The 15551-nt window shown below is 43.7% G+C and overlaps 1 non-coding gene and 1 pseudogene across 1 annotated transcript; one reads left to right on the forward strand and one right to left on the reverse strand.

Annotated features, from left to right (window-relative positions):
* The first annotated feature begins 3758 nt into the window (after positions 1 to 3758).
* LOC115935728 (U1 spliceosomal RNA) lies at positions 3759 to 3922 on the forward strand. Its single transcript, XR_004071343.1, has one exon. It is a non-coding gene; the product is annotated as a U1 spliceosomal RNA (small nuclear RNA).
* Positions 3923 to 15195: 11273 nt separating this feature from the next.
* Positions 15196 to 15268, reverse strand: LOC115935745 (uncharacterized; annotated as a pseudogene).
* Positions 15269 to 15551: the final 283 nt, after the last annotated feature.

Raw genomic sequence — 15551 nt, forward strand, 5'->3', positions numbered from 1 at the left:
TTCACAGCATCCGGCTCCTGGGATTAGAGACAGCTCTTGACTCCTGGTTTTGCTCTTTGGAACCTATTGGACTGCTTTTCTTTTAAGATACATCCCCCACATTATAGGAATCTATCCATTTCTTTGTTCGTTTCTTTAATTGTGCATTATATCAGTCCGTCAGTCAGTTTTCCTCCTGAAATATGCTAAGTATTGAGAATTATCATATATTCTATTAAGCACCACTAATAAAGTACTATCCTTATAGTAGTAGTAGTGTTTGCGGTGATGGTCGTGTTAGTACTAGTAATAATCAAGATGGCCACGAAGAGACTGCTTTTAATCTACCAGTAATCATGGTAAAAATAGTAATAGCTCAAATGTATTATTCATGGTGTTTCAAGCACTTTACATTATATGATCTCATTTACTCTTCACAACCTGCCAGGAAATGGAAATGATTATGTAATATACTCCAGTTTGCAAATGAAGGAATCTTCCTGCGGAACGTATGTGAAGCGCATACTGGTGCTCTGGGCTTTTGCATAATTTCAAATGTCCTTTTTTTTTAAACTTAAGGCTAATGTTTAGAAGCTTTTGCTAATGAGAGGACCATTTGCTAAATCGGTATAAGTGCTACACATTTGGGTATCTCCATCCCAACATACCTCTTATTGCCATTCCCCAAAGCAGACACCTTCTCCTCCCTCCCTTAAGGACCTCTGAGCTTGCACTCCAATTCCTCTCCCACACTCACCTTTCTCCTTTCTGTTCCTCTTGGGATCCAGGTTTATTTGAGGAGCTAGGAAAAGCTCCTGATCCAGCAGGTTTTATTCTTAAATTTGTAACAAAGTAAATCACAGAACCTCCACCCAGCATCCAGGCCTCTCGTTCTCTCCCTCCTTCCCAGGTATAGGCTGGCTTTCAGAAACCCTGCACCACATAGACCCTGGGCCTGAATTGCTGTGAGTAATAATGACTCTGCTGGTAATTTGTGTCCTTCTGCTTGGAACTGTTTCCTTTTTAGTTTGGTCACCCTCCCAGAGCTGGTTGCAATGGGGGCATACTCATTGTGGGATGCAGGGCATCCTGCATCCTGAGGAATTTTTTTTCCTCCAAAAATGAAACCTTGAAATGAGGACATTGTCCTGTCCACGGACTGCACAACAACACTGAGCCTCAAGGACTCATACTGGCATTTTTCTTCTTTTGCAGAGTGTGGGCACCCTGGCTTCAAGCTCACGAGAAATCAGGTCGGGATTTAAACAATGTTGGGTTAAAGCAAAGTTTCATAAAGACAGAATCAAGAGAAAAAAAAAAGAGAAACCAATCTAAGTGCCATCCTCCCTGAGTTGCATCTTACCTGAGTCTTCAGCCGCCGCCCCCTGCTGCTGTGGGAGGAAACGGGAAAGTGACTGGCCATGGGGACACAGGTGTCGGGGGTGTGAGGGTTAGTGGTAGCAGGGAGGTAGCACTTCTGTGAAGCCGGAAAGGAGACCTGAACCTGGCTCTCTGCTTTGCTGCTTGCCAGCCCTCTGGCTGGGAAGAAGGCTCTTGGCTCTTGTGAGCCTCGGTTTCCTCTGCAGAGTGGGCTGTTCTGAGGACAGGCTGACATTGCTGTCCATCAGTCTTCCAGGACCCTGAGGATTTCAGCTCTACCCATGGGCACTGAACTGGAACATTCACTGGTCATTTGCTTTCGGTTTTTTTTTTTTTTTTTTTTTTGATACAGAGTTTCACTCTTGTTGCCTAGGGTAGAGTACAATGGCGTGATCTCAGCTCACCACAAGCTCTGCCTCCCAGGGTCAAGCGATTCTCCCCAGTAGCTGAGATTACAGGCATGCGCCACCACGTCCAGCTAATTTTGTATTTTTAGTAGAGATGCGGTTTCTCCATGTTGGTCAGGCTGGTCTCGAACTCCTGACCTCAGGTGATCCCCCTGCCTCAGCCTCCCAAAGTGCTGGGATTACAGGAGTGAGCCACCGAGCCTGGCCGCTTCCGATCTTTGGATTTGATTTTCCTCAAGTGTAATTGAAAGCAGGGGCCTGGATGGCCGCCATAGTCCCTCCCAGCTTCGACATTACACATTCCTGCCAATCCATTTTTCAGGCTGATAACATTGTTCAGAGTTTAAAGGGAGCAGGGTAAGATAGTCACCGTGTGGAGCAAAAATTGAAGGAAATATTCCAGATGTCATGATTTTTTACCTGTAGCCCCTCTGCTGCCACACCCTTGTGCACATCCTCCAGACATTTTTAAAGAATAAACTCTATTTTCAAAAGAGTTTTAGATTTACAGGAGAATTGTGAAAACAGTTCAAAAAGTTCTCATATACCCTGCTCCCAGTTTTCCCTGTTACTAACGCTTTGCATTAGTGTGGCACATTTGCCACAATTAATGGACCAATATTGATACATTATTATTTACTGAAGTTGAAACATTACTTTAGTTTTTACCTGGTCCAGGATCCCATCTGGGATCCCACATCACATTTAGTGATCATGTCTTCTTAGGCTGCTCTGGGCTGTGCCGCTTTCTCAGACTCTCCTGGTTTGTGATGACATTGACAGTCTTGAGTTTTGATGACCAGTTCTGGCTGGTCAGGTATTTCATAGAACGTACCTCTGTGAGGGTTGTCTGATTCTTCTTATTAGATTGGGATTATGGAGGAAGGCCACAGAGGTGAAGTTCCGCTTTTATGAAATCAAGGGTAGGCACCATCAGCATGACCTATCACTGATGTTGACTTTGATTACCTGGCTGCTGTAGTGGTTGTCAGGTTTGTCCACTTTAAAGATACTTTTGTGTTTTTGTTCTTTCTTAACTCCCTTTTTATATTAAACTCTTCAGAAGGAAGTCACTGTGCATAGCCATCCCCTAAGAAGAGGGCATTCCTGCTCTTCCTTCTCCATGGCTAGAGGATCTACATGAACTATTTAGATTTTTTCTACCTGGAAGATTTAACTCCTCTCTCCTATTTATTTATTTATATATCAGCATGGACTTGCAGGTATTTATTTGATAATTTTTAATTTATTTGAGTTATAATCCAATAATATGGTTTTATTTTGTTGCTCATGGTTTTTCTTCCTTGGCTATTGGGAACTCTTCAGTTACTTCCTGTGTCCATTTGACATACTTTCTTATTATGGGTCTTTCTTTCTTCCTTCCTTTCTTTCTTTCTCTCTCTCTTCCTTCCCTTCCTCCCTCCCTCTTTTCTTTTCTTTTCTTTTTTCTTTTCTTTCCTTCCTTCCTCCCTCCCTCACTCCCTCCTTCCTTCCTTCCTTTTTCTTCCTTTTTTCCTTCCTTCCTTCCCTCCCTTCCTCTTTTCTTTCTTCTTTCTTTCTTTCCTTCCTTTCTCCTTCCTTCCTTCCTTTTCTTCCTTTCTTTTCCTACCTTCCTTTTCCTTCCTTCCTTTCTTCCTTCCTTTCCTCCTTCCTCTCCTCCTCCTCCCCTTCCTTCCTTCCTTCCTTCCTTCCTTCCTTCCTTCGTTCCTTCCCTCCCTCCCTCTCTCTCTCTCTCTCTTTTTTTGGTGCATCCATACTTTCTGGCACTATAAGATGCTTAGGGCTTATCTTGTATATTTCCAGCCCCAGTTATGGAATCAGCCATTTCTTCAAGGATCCCCTGTCATTTTACTGGAGAAAGGACTTAGAATCCAAGATCTGGGTGCTAGATGTGCTTGAGGTGTTGTTTCCTCCAGATCTTCTCAACTGACAGAGCAGTGAAATATATGTGTGTAGGGAGGATGGGGAGAACAATTTTTTTAACACATATGAATACTTACCTGGCAGAGGAGATACCATGATCACGAAGGTGGTTTCCCCAGGGTGAGGCTTATCCATTGCACTCCCGATGTGCTGACCCCTGTGATTCCCCCAAATGTGGGAGACTTGACTGCATAATTTGTGGTAATGGGGGACTGCATTTACACTTTTCCCTGTAAAAATTTTTAAAAATAAATAAATACATAAATAAATAAATGTGTGTATATGAATCCATGTGCATGCACGTATGTGTAAATATTTCTCCAGGTATCCATCTTATCTATGTTAAGCTAACTATGAGTTCATACTGCTGTCTCCAACTCTAATTCATTACCACATTTCACCCATTTTTTTTCTTTTTTGAAATGGAGTCTCACACTTTCGCCCAAGCTGGAGTGCAGTGGTGTGATCTTGTCTCACTGCAACCTCGCTCTCCCAGGTTCAAGCGATCCTCCTGCGTCAGCCTCCCGAGTAGCTGGGATTACAGGTGCACACCACCACACCTGGCTAATTTTTCTATTTTTAGTAGAAACGGGGTTTCACCATGTTGGCCAGGCTGGTCTCGACCTCCTGACCTCAGGTGATCCACCCACTTCAGCCTCCTGAAGTGCTGGGGTTACAGGCGTGAGTCACCACGCTCGGCCCCCATCCACTTTTAACAAACTTGTTTTCTTTTTGCCCACATTGACTGACAAAAGAAAGTAATGAACAGAGATGTTGGAAAGTTCACGTGGGGCAAGAGCAGTGGGCTGAGAACATTGGACTTTTCCCTATGGTCAATGTGGCCTCATTCAACAAAAATCAAGATGAGTCAGATGCATGTAGAAAGAGACTCTGAAATGTGTCCTGCCTAGATGTTTGCAAACCGGGACTCTGTGTTATGCTCACAGGCCTTTGAATGTGTCTCTCCCTGGGCTTCATGTGCCCTTGCTGGTTTCTGGACTGTCCTGTTCTGCTCCTGTCCTCCTACTGACAGCCTTTCCTGCTTTCCTTTCCCTCCCATGCCACTCCCACTCCATACAACCTCTTCCCCTGCACACTGCTCCTAGAATCCCTTGGTTAGCCCCATCAGGGATGTCCCTGCTTTCCTGGGACCTGAGGCACACAGAATGAGGATGAAACAGTTGACGTATCATGTAGTATCCCCCACCTGGCTTCCTTCTCAGCCAGGCGTCCCAAACTCAATTGTCTGCAGAGGCCAGGCAGGCAATAAAAATAAGTGATGTGGGCCTCCTGGGCAGTCAGGAGGGCTTGGTGCAGAACTGGAAGCACCAGAGGTAGCAAGGAACCAGGAGATCAGGCCAGCACCTGCTCTGAATGGTCAGGCACCTCCATGGTTGCATAGCAAATCAGTTGTTGAGAAATGTTTTGACTATGGTCCTTGTGTAGGCCCAGTATAAAGGGGGAAATGGCCAGTCTGTGGCTGCTGATTATGGCCCTGAAAGTCTGCAGGCCCAGAGTGGCCAGACCTGGTTGTTCAAAGGAAAACCAGCAGGTGGGAAGGGCGGAGGGCCTTGCCCCTTCCCATTTGCCTCCTGTGCCTGACAGTGTCACCGTAGCAATACTTTCCTGGCAGCAGGACTTTGTCCCATAACAATAGTTGATTTTAGTGTATAGGGCTTTTGTTGTTGTTGTTTATTCCATACTTGGAACCAGCTGCGTTGTGCTACTATCAGAGATGACAGCCCAGCCTGGAGCTCTGCAAGGTCCTCCAGGCTTCTCAGTTCTGATCATTCCACCAGCAGATCCCATCACCAAAGGGGTGTACTTGCTTCATGCAGCTGCTGCTTCTCCCAGACCTCATTGTCCCCCTTGTGCCTTTTCCGTGTTCAATACAGGATTTGTTTTTTATCTGAAATTCTACCCGTTAAAACATTTGGTATGTTTCCTCTTCTCTTGCGAGGTGTATTTCTGTATTTCCTACCTTTGCATCCTTTGCTCAGTTCAACTTGAAGCAGGTTTCCAAGCTCATCACTTGGAGGCCCAGGGCATTGCCACTGCCCCCCACCCCACCGCCTACCGCCCACCTGCAGGTCTGTGCCAGGAAGCCCTGCGTGCTGTCTGCACCCCGTTTGGCTGCTTGCCCACAACCATGACTGCTCCTGAGGGGCTCGCCAGCAGCACTGTTTCCCAGCCTGCTGTGCATAAAGGTGACGCTTCGGGTTTTCCACAGTGAACAATGGTTCCCAGAGTGGGCAGGACTCCCTGGTGTCTGCAAGGGTGTGTGACCATGCAGGGTGGAAACAACCTTGTCAAAATAAACCAGGGCAGTGCTGAGGGGGGAAGTGAGGCTAGCTGGGGGGAAATGTGGGCTGAGTGCTTCTTGGGGGGTTTCCTCTGTACTGGTGCCCAGCTGCCCAAGGGTCCCAGAAGGCAGAGGCTGACACACTTCCTGTGACCCTTTCAGACTCGCCATTGGCCCCCACCAGATCAGGAATCTGTTTTCCCTTGTTGACATTGAGCCACTCACAGAGTGGGAAAGGTTTGCCTATGGAACGAAAACAGTCCTCCTTCCATGATTTCCCCTTTGCTCCCATGTTCATCCATGTGGGCTGCTGTAACAAAATCCCATAAACTGGGTGGTTTACAAACAACAAAAATTTATTTCTCATAGTTCTCAAGGCTAAAAGTCCAAGATCAATGTGCTGGGAGATTTGGTGTCTGGTGAGAACCTGCTTCCTGGTTCAGTGTCTTCTTACCGCGTCCTCACATGGAGGAAGGGGCGAGAAAGCTTTCTGGAGCCTCTTTTGTCAAGGCACTAATCCCATTCATGAGGACTCCACACTCGTGACTGGATCGCCTCCCAAAGCCCCTACCTCCAAATCCCATCACCTTGAGGGTTAGGATTTCAACTATGAACTTTGGGGAAACACCAACATTCAGACTGTAGCAGCTCCCCAGCACAGTCCTGCTCGACTGAATTCACCTTCCTGACCAGGCACGTCAACAATCTTTCTGTCCCTCTGATGCCAGAACTTTATGTTTCTGAGGGTGAAACTTGAGTGATTAATTGACAATATTCCTCAGGAACCCTTGCTGATTGCTGAATGCATAAATGAGTGAAAGACCTGGATAATCCCCAACAGGTGCCTGAGTCTCACATCCGCCCTGGGTGATTCCCCACGGCCAGGGGCCCACCTCGGTTCCCAGGGATCCATGGGCATGATCATTGTGATGAGCCACTACTCTCCAATCTGGCCTCTGCACCTGTATGACATTTTCCTCCCATTGCTTTACATGTTACTCTTTCTTATTCAGTAGGATGTGCAGATTGGTCAGGGTGTGTATTAGTTTCCTAGAGCTGCTATAACAAAGTACCACAAACTAGGCTGCTCAAAACAACAGAAATGTATTCTCTCATAGTTGTGGAAGCCAGAAGTCTGAAATCAAAGAGTTGTGAGGGCTGTGTTCTCCCTGCAGATGCCCAGAAAAATCCTCCCTTTCTCTCTCCTGGCCTCTGCTGGAGGCTGGACATCCTTGGTGCTCTTTGGCTTGTCATTGCATCATCCAAGTCTCTGCCTCCATCCTCCTGTGTCCTCTCCTGTGTGTTTGTGTCCAAATTTCCCTTTTCTTAGAATTGCATCTTCTCTAAACCAGCATGACCTCATCATAACTTGATTACATCTGCAAAGACCCAATTTCCAAATAAGGCACATTCACAGGTTCTGGGAGTTAGGACTTCAACATAACACTTTTGGGGACACAGTTAAAACCACAACAGAGTATAAGGAGAAAATGTTGCAACTTCCTTTCTCTTCTTTTTTTTTCCTTTTCTTTTCTTTTTTTCCTTCCTCCCTCCCTGTCTCCCTCCCTCTCTGCCTCCCTCCCTCCCTCCCTCTTCCTTCCTTCCTTCCTTCCTTCCTTCCTCCCTTCTTTTTTCTTTCTTTTTTTGACGGAGCCCTGCTCTTTGCCCAGGCTGGAGTGCAGTGGTGCAATCTCGGCTTGCTGCAACCTCCATCTCCCAGGCAGGTTCAAGTAATTCTCCTGCCTCAGCCTCCCGAGTAGCTGGGACTACAGGCACCTACCACCACACCTTTTTTTTTTTTTTTTTTTTTTTTTTTTTTAGTAGAGACAGGATTTCACTGTGTTAGACTATCCTGCCTCCCTCCCTCCCTCCCTCCCTTTCTTCCTTCCTTCCTTCTTTCCTTCCTTCCTTCTTTCCCTCCTTCCTTCCTCTCTTCTCCTCTCCTCTCTTACCCTCCCCTCCCCTTCTGTCTCCTCTGCTCCCCCGCCCTCCCTTCTCCTCCTTCTCCTTCTCCTTCTCCTTCTCCTTTTTCTCCTTCTCTTTGTTGTCCAGACTGGAGTACAGTGGCAGGATCATGGCCCACTGTAGCCTAGACATCCCAGGCTGAAACGATTCTCTCTCCTCAGCCTCCCAAGTACCTGGGACTACAGGTATGTGTTCCCATGCCTGACTAGTTTTTGTATTTTTTGTAGAGACAGGATTTCATCATGTTGCCCAGGCTGGTCTTGAAGATATCTGCTTGCCTCTGCCTCCCAAAGTACTGGGATTACGGGTGTGCGCCATTGCACCTGGCCTGTTTATTTCTTTTTTATAAAATGTCTTTGTTTTCATCCCTGTTATTATAATAATAATATAGGCATTCATATGTATATGTGTAAATTATAAGTGAGTTCTTATATAGATTTGGGGGACTATTCTCCAACATGACTGATGAGGGCATAGTCAAAAGACAAATTAATCAGGCCACCAGTCTGATTTATGAAGGGTCCCTGTCTTTGTCTATTTGGGCTGCTATAACAAAATATCATAGAATGAAGGGCTTAGTTTATTTTCTTACTGTGCTAGAGGCTGGGAAGTCCAAGGTCAAGGTGTGAACTGATTCAGTTTCTGGTGGGGGCTCTCCTCTTGCCTTGCAGATGGTTGCCTTCTTCTGTGTCCTTACATGGTTGTAGGAGCAGAGAGGGTTCTCTGGTGTTTCTTCTTATAAGGACACATATCCTTTCAGATTAGGACTTCACCCTTAGGACCTCGTTTAACCTTACTAACCTCCATAAGGTTTCTATCTCCAATAAAGTCACCTTAGGGGTTGGGACTTTAACATATGAATGCAGAGTGGATGCTGGCACCTTTCAGTCCACAGCAGGCCCCAACTACTGTATTTCATTGTACAATAAGATCCCCTTGACTCTTGTGAATTATAATGAACATTAGTCTGTAAAGCAGGTCCTTGTAATCCAGCCAGTTTGTATACAGTAGGTAATCAAGAACTATGGATTTACTGGGTTTATTGGGTGGGGGAGAAGGGAGGGCTTTATCCAGGTGCCAGCACTTCTTCACCTTTCTCTACATTTGCTCATCCTGGAGGTGGGGTTGAGCTGGGTCTGCCTTGTCCCCTCACTTCCCTCTCTGCCGAGAGAGTCCTGAGCCCAACCATTACTGGTAGCAAAGCCCTGGGCACAATCTCCGTTTTCCTATTTGTAAAATGGAGCTAACAATAGTACCCATCTCATCAGATGGCTGTAGAGATGAAATGAGATAATGTATTTGTGGCGTTAGGACAACAGTGGTCCTGCTACAGGGAGAAGCCCGGGCCAGGAGATAGGCTAGTCTCCAGATACCACTGAAGTAGCCTTTCAAATACCAATTACCTGCCTCACTTTGCAGCTGTGCAGCCCTGAACAAGTTACTTTCCCTCTCTGATTTTCCACTCTTTGTTACCTGTAAATGTAACAATGCCTTTCTCTATGTTGTTGCGAAGTCCACATAAAGTGACATGAAATTGATTATAAAATACAACACAGGCTGGGCACAGTGGCTCACGCCTGTAATCCCAGCACTTTGGGAGGTGGAGGAGGGCAGATCACTTGAGGTCGGGAGTTCAAGACCAACCTGATTAACATGGAGAAACCCCGTCTCTACTAAAAATACAAAATTAGCTGGGCGTGGTGGCACATGCCTGTAATCCCAGCTACTCGGGAGGCCGAGGCAGGAGAATCGCTTGAACCTGGGAGGTGGAGGTTTCAGTGAGCGGAGATCACACCATTGCACTCCAGCCTGGGCAACAAGAACAAAACTCCATCTCAAAAAAAAAAAAAAAGTTACAATACAAAGGTTGGCAACTATCACTAATAAGTTTGACTGGGAAACCTCACTACTACATTTGTATTGTCTTAGACCAAGCCTGTGAGATTTTTTTGTTATTTGTTTTTAAAGCTCATCAGCTATCGTTAGTGTTAGTTTATTTTATGTGTGGCCCAAGACAATTCTTCTTCTTCCAACATGGCCCAGGGAAGCCAAAAGATTGGACACCCCTGTCTTAGACTTTTAAGGAGTTGTGACTGAAGGATGGAGACTGGGCCAGGTGGGGCTTGGTGCAAGTTTAAGCTCTTAGGTCATTTCTAAATAGCAAACCTCTCAAATAGCATCCAACAGATATGCCCTAGTCTTGTCGTCTTTCCCCTGCTATCTTTTGTACATGTACCTGCTGCTGACTGCAGCGTGTCCTGGAGCCCTGACTTAGTTAAACCTCAGAACATCCCTCTGCATCCGGATGCATCCAGTACTCTCGGTTTGTCTGGCTCCTGCTGTACTCCCTGCATCTGCCCAGCTGCTGACACAGCCACATATGGCTTCCTTTGCCCCAGCTTTCAGCATTCTGGTGGCTTGTAGTGCTGAGTGCTAGCAAAGAAAGTGGGTACTCTCACACACTGCTGCTGAAAGGTGGAGGGTGATGAACAGGACCAACAGCTCTAAAGGAAGTTTCGAGGCCAGGTGTGGTGGCTCACACCCGCAATGCCAGCACTTTGGGAGGCCAAGGCAGGCAGATTACTTGAGGTCAGGAGTTCGAGGCCAAGCTGCCAACAAGGTGAAACCCCGTCTCTACGAAAAATACAAAAATTAGCCAGATGTGGTAGTGCGCGCCTGTAGTCCCAGCTACTCAGGGGGCTGAAGAAGGAGAATCACTTGAACCTGGGAGGCAGAGGTTGCAGTGAGCTGAGATTGCGCCACTGCACTCCAGCCTCAGTGACAGAGTGAGACCTTGTCTCAAAAAATAATAATCATAATAATAATCATAATAATAAAAATAAAAAGATAAGGGAAATTTGGACAGGACTTCTCCAAGTTTAGAGCATATGCACCCTTTGGCCCAGCAATCCCACTTCTCGGAGTCTGTACCCTAGAAATAGTGAGGGAAGTTTCAAAAGATATTTATTCAACAGCATTAGTAATGTATCAGAACCTTGAAGACAGCCTAGCTGGTCAACAGTACAATGCTCAGCTGCCACTATAAAGAGTGAGATGCTGTGTCCTTCTCAGTGCCTCAGATCAGGAGGCACCTGGTGTTGGTTTGTCACATTACTAATGATGTTTACTTCCATCACTTGATTAAGGTGATGTCTGCCAGATTCCTCTACTGTAAAGTTTCTATTTTTTTTTTCTGTGTAATGAATAAGTATCTTGTCAGGAGATGCTTTGGACCTATGTAAGTATCTTGTTTCTCATCATACTTTCACCAAACTAATTTTAGCATTCGTGGATAATTCTTGTCTGAAACAGTTATTACTACAGTGTGTGCCAAACAGTGATTTTCTACTTCCATCATTACTTCTACATTTGTCAATTAAAATTTTACTATAAGGAAGATATTTTCTTTTATATTGAAAAAATGCAATTTTTTTTTAATCAATATGGACTCATGGATTCTCATTATATTGGTTATAACCCATGACTATAATACATTTTGTGCTCAGATTTTTCTAGATTTTACAATGGGATGCCCTTCAAGTTGGGTTCTATGTATTTTTGCCATTTTACTGTTGTTTTTTGAGCACTGCCTTACCTTTTGGCCCCACAAGATATTCTAGGCTCAGTGTACACTTTGCCTGCTCCAGCCCTGGAATCAGCCATTGCTGCTGTGCTATCCTTGACAGAACTATAACCTGAATTTAACAAGGAGGAAATATCAGGCAAACACAAATGGAGTGACGTTCTAGTAAACAACTGATCAGCACTCTTTAAAAATGAAAGACAAAGAATGACTGAGGAATGAGTTCAGATTAAAAGAGACGAAGGGACACGCTTCAACTGTAACTGCAACGCATGACTGCGGGCTGCGTTCTGCATTGGAAAAAAGTGTTACTGATGAAATTTGAATATCGTCTCTAGATTAAGCAACTAAGCAATAGTATTGTATTAAATCGCTAGATTGGGCAATAGTATTGTATTAAAGTTAATTTCCTGACACAGTTAAATAATTGTACTGTGTATATAAGATGTCAAAATTGAGAAGTTGCAAGGCTAAATGGAATTTCTCAGTTTTTTAAACTCTTACTTTGTACATCTGAAATTATTTTAATATAAAAACTAAAAATAAAAAACCTAAATACAAACCATGAGATAGATTTATATGTACTAATATGGGATGGTGTCCACAATCAGTTGGAAAAGATAAGTTGTAGTACCGTTTGTATAGAATTGGCCCATTTTTGTAGGAGCAAGACAGAACAATATAGTGCATATACATATTTATCTACACATGGGAGAAATTCTGTGAAGGGTATGTACTTCCTGTTAACAGACATTTCTGGGAAATGTGTTTGGAAGGTATGAGACACCTTTTACTTTTTGATGTCTCCTGATAATGGGAAAACAGTAAGAATGTGGGTTGTATGCATGAGTGTGATTCTACACGTGTAGGTTTAGGTTTGATGTCTTCCTATCCAGCTTATTCTCTTTTGCATTTTCCAGCACAGGCAGTGCTGTGCAATGTCTTGCCCAGTGGACACCCACCTAATTTTCACTCCACAAACCACTGTCCTACATCTGATCCTTAACAAAGTATGTTAGTTGTAGACACAAAGGTGGCCTACATTTCATACTTGTTGACAGTAATGCTTGTTGACTCATCTTACCTTTGTCTGAGGAGGCTGGAAATTGTTTGTCCTCAGAAACTTTAGGGAGAAATTTATTACTAAGATTGTATCATTTTGGTCTCCCCAGAGAAATGAAAAATTAGAAATTGGCCATGTGACAATCATTGCATTAACCTCTTTAAGGAGCAATGATTCTTTAAGTGGTGCTTGATTTATCTAAACCCAATTAATTAGTGAATGGTCATCTGTTTCTCCCAGGAATTTTTAATGATCATTAGGCTTTTGTAGTTACTGTGAAATTTTGTTTACGTGGATTTATTTTTGTGCAAGATTGTATACAGGGCAGATGCTCCTTAATTTAAGAAGGGAGATGTGAGAACAAAAGTGTCTTCTCTTGAGTGAGGGCCTGTTATGTGCCCTGACTTGTTACAAATATCGACTAATGTAACCTTCTCTACCATGTACCTTTCTTCCAATTTATCAATGAGGAAACTGATGCAAAAATGTATGCTCCCACAGGCTCTGGCGTGTTCACTGAGTTAGCTCCAGAAAGAACTGACCCTTCTCATGCCTGTTCCCTACTTCTTTTGCAGCTAATTCTCCGAAATGGTTTCTGTCTTCAGCTTTCTGGGCTGCCCCATCACCTGTGTTGCTTCTGAATGTTAGTTTCATTGCTGCCTTCTGGGTTCCTCTGCTTCTCTCTGACATGATGTCTCTACGGATGCATCTCTCAGTAATGATTATAATGGTGGTGATGATAATAAAAATAGAATACACAAGTGTTTTTATCAATCCCTGACCATGCTGGGCACAATGCTGAGCATGTGCAGGCATGATGTCTTTATTCTGCCCACTCAGCTGATGAGATTGAAGGGGCTCCCTGCAGATTGGGGCCTGAAAAACACAGCCAGGTCCATCTAGGAACTAGAAGCTATGGTCAGGCTTACATGCTTTTTTCATATCAGTGTTCATGTAGATGTTTAAGCTCTTGCAGTAGGTTTTTGCAAGCTAGTGAACACTGCCAAATTATGCTCGCCACACAATTGCAGCCACCTATTCCCAGGCAGTATAAATATATGGTCGAACTAACATTAATACATATCACTATTTTATCAAGTGACATAATGAAGATAATTATGAAGTATCCAAATATCAATTTTCATAGATTAAAAGCAGATAAAGTATTAGAAATCTGCTTATATCATTAGCAGAAACATTTTTGGGGGCCACAGGGTAAGGAAAAGAGGGGAAAATATTGTCCTTCAACAAAAGTAATCATATTCTAGTAAGTATAATAAAAGAAATGACAAGCCTTTCAGAATTTCCACGACTAAAAATTGTTTTAGCTGCAGCTAAAAAAGCATCACATAACAAAATATCTCTTGTTTAAAATATTTGCTACAAAAAAAAGGCCTATTCTATATGTCCTGCATAAGAACAAGTATCTTTATATAAGAAATGTGTTTAATAGCCCTCTTTCATTCTTTTTCTGAAGCCCTCTCTGTTAAATTGCACCCAAAGGGGAAACATTAATTGAACTGTAAAGCTTTTTTTTTTTTTCTGTCTAAAGACATTAAAGACATATAGGTGGCATTAAATGAACCTTTAACTAGAGCTCTGTGAGTTTTCAAAATAGATTTTATTTTTCTTTACCATAGGCCAACAGAGATTTTGAGAAACACATTGAAGGATCTGTTAACACTTGATATACCCAATAAAAGCAGTGGTTTTGCCAGTGCTGATTTGTCTTGATGTGAATGTGAAAAATGGGAACCTGAGCTGAGCAGGTAAATAATCATGTAGTACAGTCACCGTCTTCAGTGTTTGAGATGACTAGCAGGGTAAACCATGCTGTGTCTAAGATGCAATGTTAATTCTGTTTGAAGTAAAAATATGCAAGCGTGGTACTGGATATTTTGGCACGCAATCTTGCGAAATCTCTCATTGATGAGATTCTGACATAGGAACTACATTTGAGTAAGAATCATAGCTCAATACAGCATGATTTCAGGAAAGTCAACTAAGATAAAAGTGTTTCTGAGGCTGAACAGCAAGAATCTTTTGCTAAGAATTAGAATAGATTGACAAGAACCTAAAATCAGAAGTTGCAATTCTGCTGAGATACTGCTTTTCAGTTCTCCGGTGGAAGCTTCATTGGACATATTGTGCATCAAGCCTCTATGTGACTGATTCGTGCCTCTTAAACTATGTCTTGTTTTAGATTCTCCATGGCAGTAGCTTTAGGCAACCCAGTTTTACTGAATGCAGCAGTGGTTTCAGCGACCATTAGAGTCCAATTTTAGGATGATACTTCTCCAAATTGTTAAAACTCCCTGGTGCTTTTCTCTTATAAACTGCAAAATGTCTTCATATTTCATCCCGCTTTTCAGTTAATGCTAGGGTGACAGAAACTGGACCTCTCCCAAGACATGTGACAGAGTAATACAGCAGCCAACTTCTTCGCCAAATTAAAGTTTTACAAGATTTAACCTGTCATCAAGACCTGGGATTTTGGTGGTGAGTCATCTTCAAAATCCAAGTTCGGTCCCTGGTTTGCCTTCTTTTCCGCACAAGAACAAGGGTTTTGATGGCTCCGGTCTCCAGGACCATCCATGGCTTTCTATTAGCAATAATCGCACCTCGGAGAAACCTCATTGGCTACGATACTGCCACTGCGCAAAGCTCACGGCTTTCTTTAATAGCAAATGGCCTCTGACTTTTAAGAAGCCATGTGGCTACTCCTCAGCAGACTTAGGAGAGGTCTTGGCTATTATTTGTTGTTTTATAAGGTGTCGTCATTGAGCATCTACTCTGGATGAGGCTCTGTGCTGGGCTTGAGGGGTACAGGGAAGTTTCACATGTCCCGTCTCATTGAATCACACACACTTGATCTCACTACAACAGCAGAAAACAAGTTAAAGTTCCCCAAGGGTTGACGCATTTGCCTGCCATGTTTATTGCTGCTGT

This window comes from Gorilla gorilla, chromosome 7 (genome assembly GCF_029281585.2).
Source record: "Gorilla gorilla gorilla isolate KB3781 chromosome 7, NHGRI_mGorGor1-v2.1_pri, whole genome shotgun sequence".
Taxonomy (NCBI): Eukaryota; Metazoa; Chordata; class Mammalia; order Primates; family Hominidae; genus Gorilla; species Gorilla gorilla.